The sequence below is a fragment of the Ictidomys tridecemlineatus genome, chromosome 8 (genome assembly GCF_052094955.1).
Source record: "Ictidomys tridecemlineatus isolate mIctTri1 chromosome 8, mIctTri1.hap1, whole genome shotgun sequence".
In the NCBI taxonomy this organism is placed as follows: domain Eukaryota; kingdom Metazoa; phylum Chordata; class Mammalia; order Rodentia; family Sciuridae; genus Ictidomys; species Ictidomys tridecemlineatus.
Genome location: NC_135484.1, coordinates 87,184,307 through 87,192,123, shown reverse-complemented (window position 1 = coordinate 87,192,123; position 7,817 = coordinate 87,184,307). Strand labels below are relative to the sequence as shown.

Here is a 7,817-nt window from a genome sequence, read left to right as displayed (position 1 = left end):
CCAAAATCATGACCTAATCTAAAATGTTCTGGAAGACAATATAAAAATTATATTTATTTATATTATTTACAGACATCTTGCTTGTCTGATTGAAGGTGTCCAGAAGGACAAAACAAAAAATGGAAGAGGATGGGACAGCTGGGTGCAGTGGGTTTCATTGGTGGTACATGACAAAGTAGGGCTCCGGAAGCCACTCCCTCTTCAGAGGGTCTGGAATGAAAACCAAAGAGGGGAGATTTTTAGGGTGTTGTGGGACTTAGCTGGGGCACAATTGTCCCAGCAACTGAAGGGCTTTTCCTCTCATGTTCTTGCTGAAGCTGGTGGTCCAGGGGCTCTTACTTCTTGGAAGCTAGTTGGACCATAAGGTCAACCATTCTGCCACTGTGGACAAATTCAATGTCATCTGAAGAAATGTCACTGAGGGTCATGCAAGGACCAGCACTGAAGGTGGAAGCATGGGTTTCACAGAAGACAACCTGTTCCTTGGTATAGCCCAAGATGTACTATAGGGGGGCCCTCCAATGCCTGATTCACCACCTTCTTGATGTCATCATATTTAGCAGCTTTCTCTAGATGGCAGCTCAGAACCATAACAGATAAGTTGTGCATAGGCGCACAGAAGGCTATGCCAGTGAGCTTCCCATTAAATACAGAAATGACCTTACCCACAGTCTCAGCTACACTAGTGGACACAGGGATAATGATCTGGGCAGCTCCACAGCTATCACAATACAGTTCCTCATAGGTGCCATCCAGGGTCCTCTGAGTGGCAGTAATAGCATAGACTGTGATCATGAGTCCCTCCACAATGCCAAAGTTGTCATGAATGTGCTTGTCCAGGGAGGCTAAGTAGTTGATAGTGCAGGACAATCTTGATTGCTGACAGTCTTGGGTAGTTGTTGAATTTCTCATGATTCACACCATCATAAACACAGGTTAATTTTATGGGCTAAATGGTTAGGCTGCAGTACCCCAGAGGCATCAACAGAAGGGGGAGAAATGATGATCTTTTTAGTTCCACACTTCAAAGAAACCCTGGTCTTCTCCATGGCAATAAAGATATCAGTGGACTCCACACAACATATTCAACACCAGCATCACTGTGTTTGATAGGTCTTGCTCCTGGAAAATGAAGATGGGCTTTCCTGATGACAAGCTTCTCATTTTTCAGCTTTGTGCTATCGAATTTGTCATGAATCAAATCATACTAGAACATGTAGACCATGTACTTAAGGTTAGTTAAGGGATCCTTAATGGTGACAATACCCCGTTGCAAGAGTTGAAGGCAGCCCTAATGCCTAGGCATCTGATATGACCTTATCTGTTTTCTCTAAACTTCACCATGTGTCTCAGGGATGTGGCTGGCAGAGCGCAAGAAGACTGTCAAACAGAGAGGAGCAAAAAGCCAAAAGCAAAATTTGAGACATTTTGGAACTAAAATTAAAAGGCTATTCTAAAAAAAAACATATAAAATGATAGAGAAATCTTTAAAATATCTAGGAGAAAGAATATAAAAGAAAATTTTTGTGAGAATTCCATTTTCTTCTGTTTTTGAGGGGGGAGGAAAGAACAAATAATTGAAGACACAATTTTAAAAGCACTTGTTTTCAGTGTGCTTTTGTGTATATTATTGAATCACTGTGAATAGGTTTATGAACTTCTGATTGATTCTCTATTAATAACTACAGATTCTTTCAAAGTACCTCATGGGTCCAATTACATCCATGTGCACAATGGCTAGAAGCAGCCTAGGAATGGTGCTGCAGGCCCCAAGGCAAATGGCCCTAAGTGGACTATGTGAGAATTAAGCCCATGACCTTAATCTCTGCTAGGTTATAGTCAGAGTTAATAATCAACAAATAATCGCTCTAATAATAGCAATTTTCAAGAATAACAATGAATAAAATACTCCAGAAAGTAAAATGTAATACATATTATTAAAAACTTGGACAGAAAATAAAGTATAAAGTAAATGTCTATCTCCAAATCACGTCCAAAATAGTTACTTTGGACTTTTAAAATTTTCTTCCAAAATACTTAATGTTGCTATTGTTTTTAAACCTTAGATGGCTTTTAACAAAATATTAAATGTATTTTTTAAATTGTATTGCTTGTAATTTAAGTCTCTATTCTTTCAAGAGGTAATCTGTAACAAAATCAGTATATAAGACTGTAAGTTAAAAGTTCATTGCTATGGAAACTATAATAAGCTACTTATCAGAGAGAATTGTGTATGCTAAGAAAGGAAAAAGTTGGTAACTAATGAACAGATAAGCTAAGTTTCGTTAGCTTCTGTATCAGCTGATACAAAAAAAATAAAATTAACCACAGTGTTCAACACAAACAGCAATATTCAGCTGCAGAAACAGTGGTTCTCCCTTCAGTCAATGTCACAGTGAATGGAAGATGACAAATCAGGAGTGAAGACCTTTAATGGGTTAATTTTATGGGCTAAATGGTTAGGATGCAGTACCCCAGTATTTGGTCAATCAACAATCTGGAAGTTTCTGTCCCTGCTGTTTTGTGAGTCTTCTTACTGACTAAAGTACACCAGGTATAGATTTGAGACAACTGCAGAGTCTGTTGAGTGGAAAAATACAGAACTGTTATACAATTTGAGGTTGGTTATTTCCATGAAAAATAAAATACAAAAAATAAGAGAAATTAATCATTTGACACAACTTCCTTGGAATATAAAGAATGACCCTGTGAAGGTATTAATAGTATAAAAAGAGTTCCCCCTAAATAGTCACAAAATAATTTGAAAAACATGTAAGGAATGCAATATCAAATTAAAAATAAATCAGTGAACAGATTGTCTTCAATCTGTTGGGGGATATATTTAGCATATTTTATAATTAAATGAGCTGACTTTTTAAAGTTGTTTTGAGAGTGTAAACAACTACTTTCCTAAGAAGACTGAATTGCACTCATTATATGCACTTTTGATCATACAGATGCTGTTATGTATTGTTGAGAGACTATGATGATTTTCCTACTATAGTGTATCAATAGTTTTTAATAATATGGTTACAATCCCATTGAGGCTGTATTTTTTCATTCAGTTTCTAAACATCAAACTATTTCAAACTGTCTTTATAACTAGTGCCCTAGACCTGTATTATTGCTATTTATTCATAACAATGATAATTAGTGTTTATTTAGCATCTTAAATTTTATTGGCTTTGTATTTATTTTTATTGGCAAAATCCACAGAACTATGAAGTAAGAAGGCACTTAGCTCTGATGAAAGATACTAAGGTTATAGAAGTTCAAATTCTATCCTAGAATTTAAAGAGTCCTCACTCATGTATGTTAAACATACAAATTCCCAGGCAAGGAGAATTCCCAAATGGAGCTCTGGAATCTGCATTTAAAACAAGAACTTAGGGTGTTCCTTAAACCTCAAGTTGAAAATTACTGATCAACAGCCTCATTCACACATGATGAAACTGAGCCCCTGAGAGGGTGAATGACTTACCCCAGGTCACATAGCTAGATAATGACAGTGTAAAACTGATGTAGCCTAACTCTCAGGTCTGTGCTTGTCCCACCCTCCTGCCCTATTTAGACTGCCCTCCTCTAGACTTCTTGCAGCAGGGGAGGTCATATCTCTAGTACTGTCATGGAAGAAAGTTCACAGACAATATTCTATACATTCTGTAGAACAAAAATTTTCTTTCTGAATTTCATTTTCTTATCTATAAAAAGAGTGGGCTAAACCTATACACTATGCAGTATTATCTTGGGAACTGCGATACTGTATGATCAGTTTTTCACTAGCTCTAGCACATGGTAGATACTCAATAAGCATTATAGTGTTTTTACTAAGTTCTTTTAAATGGTAAAAGGGTCATTGAGATTATAATTATATACATGCTAAAATAGAATCACCAGTACCTCCCATCCCCAGAGTGCTGTAGAAATTACAAAGCATGGTAGCTAGATGATGTAAGTAAGATTTAGGAGAACATCTATGTATACAAGTGATCAAACAGAAGAAATGTAAAGTTTTAGCAAAAGAAGCACGAAACATTAACATAACCACTATGATTCAATTTACAAAGGTTAAAAAACATGAACAAATAAAATTGTATACTTTGAAAATGCACAGTTAAGAGGAAAAACTATAATGCAAAGTCAGAAATTAATGAACAAAACACCAGCAATACAGAGCAGGTTGTTGTGAGGAAGGCACATGGGGCTGCTGGGGTGCTGACCACATTCTACTTCTTAACCCGAATGGAAGTTATACTGGTGTTCCCTTTAAAATAATGTGTCTATCTTTTCCTTTTGCACATTTCTACTATGTATGTATGCTTCATAATAAAGCTTTTTCAATGTTTCTTAAAAGATATATTTAGTAGATAAACTCCAAAACATTACCATTATAGACATGTGATGTGCCCCTCCACACAGACTACTAATATAATAGAGTACAGCTGTGCAACAGATTTATGTAAATATTTATCCACGTCCTGGCTCAGAGGACTCACACCCTGAAGCTGTTATGATGTTTAATTGGAAGGCATTTGATCAGAGGTTGCCAGGATCCATTCAGCACCACATATATCATCAACCTAATTCCATACAACTTACTAGTTTGGTGCTGATTATATTCTAAATCATCATAGTCTTAAAAATAGTCATGTTTTCTTGTTCCAACAATGTTTTCAACCATGGTTTCTATGGTTCTCAACTACAAATGTAGAAATAATATGTGTTCTAAAAGGGAAGATGGGTGATTTTCTGAATTCTACAAGGCTAGACGTTGTCATTTTGCTACTGTGAGAATATCCCTTTATCTATTTTGATCAAGTTCTGTATGCATAACTTGAAGACTAAAATAAAACTGTAGCCAAGATATTAAAGATGAAAATGACTATAATTTATTATTCTGTTATTTTGAATTCATTAGCACTATTTTGATACCTATATTAAACTGCTTTGGCTGGTTTATATATGTGTGTTGTATCAATATGGTATAAAATAATTAGAAACTTAAAAACAATTTGTTTTAGAGTTGATGGCAACTGCTTCTTAAATTTAAATTCTTAAAATGTTTTCTGAAACAAGAAAATGGACCTGATTTATCAATATACTACTTTTAAATTACATAATTGGATTAGCTTTAATGAAAAACGTTACCCAAACAGAAGTCTAATTTATTTATTATTTTTAAACATATTTTTAGTTGTCAATGGACCTTTATTTTATTTATTTATATGCGGAGCTGAAAATTGAACCCAGTGCCTCACACAGGTTAGGCAAGCTCTCTACCACTGAGCTACAACCCCAGCCCAGGAGTATAATTTATATAAACAATTTAAAGAATAACAACAAAACAGACACTCATGTACCCACCTCATAGCTTAAGAATTAGAATGAACCAAAACCTGTGATTTCCTTTCTCCCCTACAAAAAGCAAACATTGTTCTGTATTTTGTGAACATCATTCCATGCAGGTTTACCATATGTATGTGGTACATGCAATTATATATATTATTTAGTTTGATATGTTTTAAGCTTTATAAAAAATAAAACCATGTAGTAGTATTCTTTGATAACTTTTTGTTCAGCATTATATATGAAGATTAAAATGTCAATACATGTATATCCACTTCATTCTTTCTAAAGGCCATTTATTCAATTTATACTATAAAATTTTCATTCTTATATTCACACAGAAGGCATTTAAGTTGTTAGAATTTTTCCTTTTTTCTATTCAAATAATGATGTAAAAGTCATTTTTAGACATATCTTTTGGTTTTGATGTGCAAAATTTTCTATAGAATGAATATCAAGAGTGGAATTCCTAAATTATAAGTATGTAAGTCTTCAAATGCCTAAATATAATTTTCATCATACTTATTTAGTTAATCTAAGAATTCTGATGAAAAAAAGAGAAGAAGTTAATGGAGAGCTATTTATTCCATGATCACAGATAGGAAGACTCAATATTATCAAGATTTCTATTCTGTCTAATTTGAGTTTCAAAGTTATCCTAATAAAATTCTCAGCAAGTTTTAGTTTTGGAATATTTGCAATCAAATTCTAAAATTTATGCAGAGAGGCAAGAAACAGCAACACAATATTAATGTGGGAGAATAAAATTGGAAAACGGACACTACCCAACTTCAAAATTTAAAGCTAAAATAATCAAGACAAAAAGGTACTTGGGTGAAATAGACAAGTCAATGGAACAGAACAGAGTGTCCAAAAATAGATACACATAAATAGTTAATTAATCCTTGACAAAGGAACAAGGCAACACATACACACCATTCTGACTTCCATCTGCAAGTGCTTCTGTTTTTTTGCTGGAAGGGTTTCTTTGGCTACCAGTGGCCACTCAGTGTGAACATGCAACAGGTTGCAAAAATTAAGGAATTAATGCCCTTCAGGAGCAGTCCTCAACCATCATCTGCTTGGAAGATAGTAGATAAATACTATGACACCTTCACCTTTGACATGAGATCCTCTGTGTTTTCAAGAAGACATAGCCATGCCCCAGATTTCAACAGGGAAGCAAAGAGGTAAACTCCACTCAGAATCCTAAATAGAAAACTGACACAGGATCTCTCTCTTCTGCCCTCACTGCCACCCTCACTCAATTAATGCATGCAAAATTGGGACATGTTTCCTGACTCTCTTTCTTTCCTCTTTTTTCCTCTTCCCCTGTGCCTTTTCATTCTGGAAAGCAGGAAATCTTTTAAATTTCCCCTTATCTTTGTTCCACTGTTGGAAAGCAAGCCTCTTGACTTCACTACCATTGGCTGAAGAGATTCTTTTGATACAAGGAGAACTACATTGCTAAGTCATCCAAGCAGTCCTTGATTTCATAAAATTCTATCTCAAAGTTTGTCATATGCATTTATTTATTTTATTTATTTATTTATTTATTTATTTATTTAGGTGTGTGTGTGTCTGTGGTGCTGGAGATTAAACCTAGGGCTCTGTTTATGTGTGGCAAGCACTCTAACAACTGAGCTATATTCCCAGCCCTTTCTTGAATTTTATAAGGTATCACTTGTCTTTATCTTTTTGTTGTTTCTGAAACATCTATTTCACTGGTGGAAATTTAGATATTGAAGAAAAGTGCAGAGGAAAAAATAAACAAATAAAAGTCAAATGAATAATAAGGAATTTCAGGATCTGTTCCTAGAAAGATAGTTCATTTTTAAACAAATGATTTTATAAAGATTTAAAGAAACCAAAGGCAATTTGGCTTTTCTGAAGGAAAAAAGGCAGGGGGGAGGGGTGGTAGTGCTGAAAAAGCAACAAAAGATCAAAAAAGAGATGAAGAGAGAACAGATGAAATAAGTTTATGGATTTGGGAATGAATAAAAGAATAAGATGAAACTACCACAAAGGTGAATTCTCATTAGAACAAACAAAAGGTAAAATGGAGTAAATAAAAATATAGTTGGAGACAAAAAAGACAGTTTGGAGGAAATAACATAAAATGAAATAAGAACAAATATGGCAAGAAAAAAGCTGGCAAATATGGACAACACAAATAATCTCTATTTTGGAAAAAAATAATGCACAAAATGGGAAAAAAATTAAAATATATAACTATAAGATTAAAATCAATAGATTACAAAGAATTTACTTCACTAACACCCAGAAAAAAATTGATGAGGACTAATTAATAGTAAGAAAAAGCTATCTGCAGCCAAATGTAAGAAATCAGTGTGGCAGTGGGAGTTACAAGTATCCTCTTTCAAAAAAAAAAAATTAAGCCACAATGATGATCCAACAAATACTGAATGAAGAGTATACACAGTAAGTACAATAAGTCAAAAAATCACTTT

The 7,817-nt window shown here is 34.3% G+C and overlaps 1 pseudogene; it reads right to left on the bottom strand.

The window, feature by feature from the left end:
* Positions 1 to 335: 335 nt before the first annotated feature.
* LOC101976931 (glyceraldehyde-3-phosphate dehydrogenase-like) lies at positions 336 to 1,287 on the bottom strand (annotated as a pseudogene).
* Between the last annotated feature and the right edge of the window lie 6,530 nt (positions 1,288 to 7,817).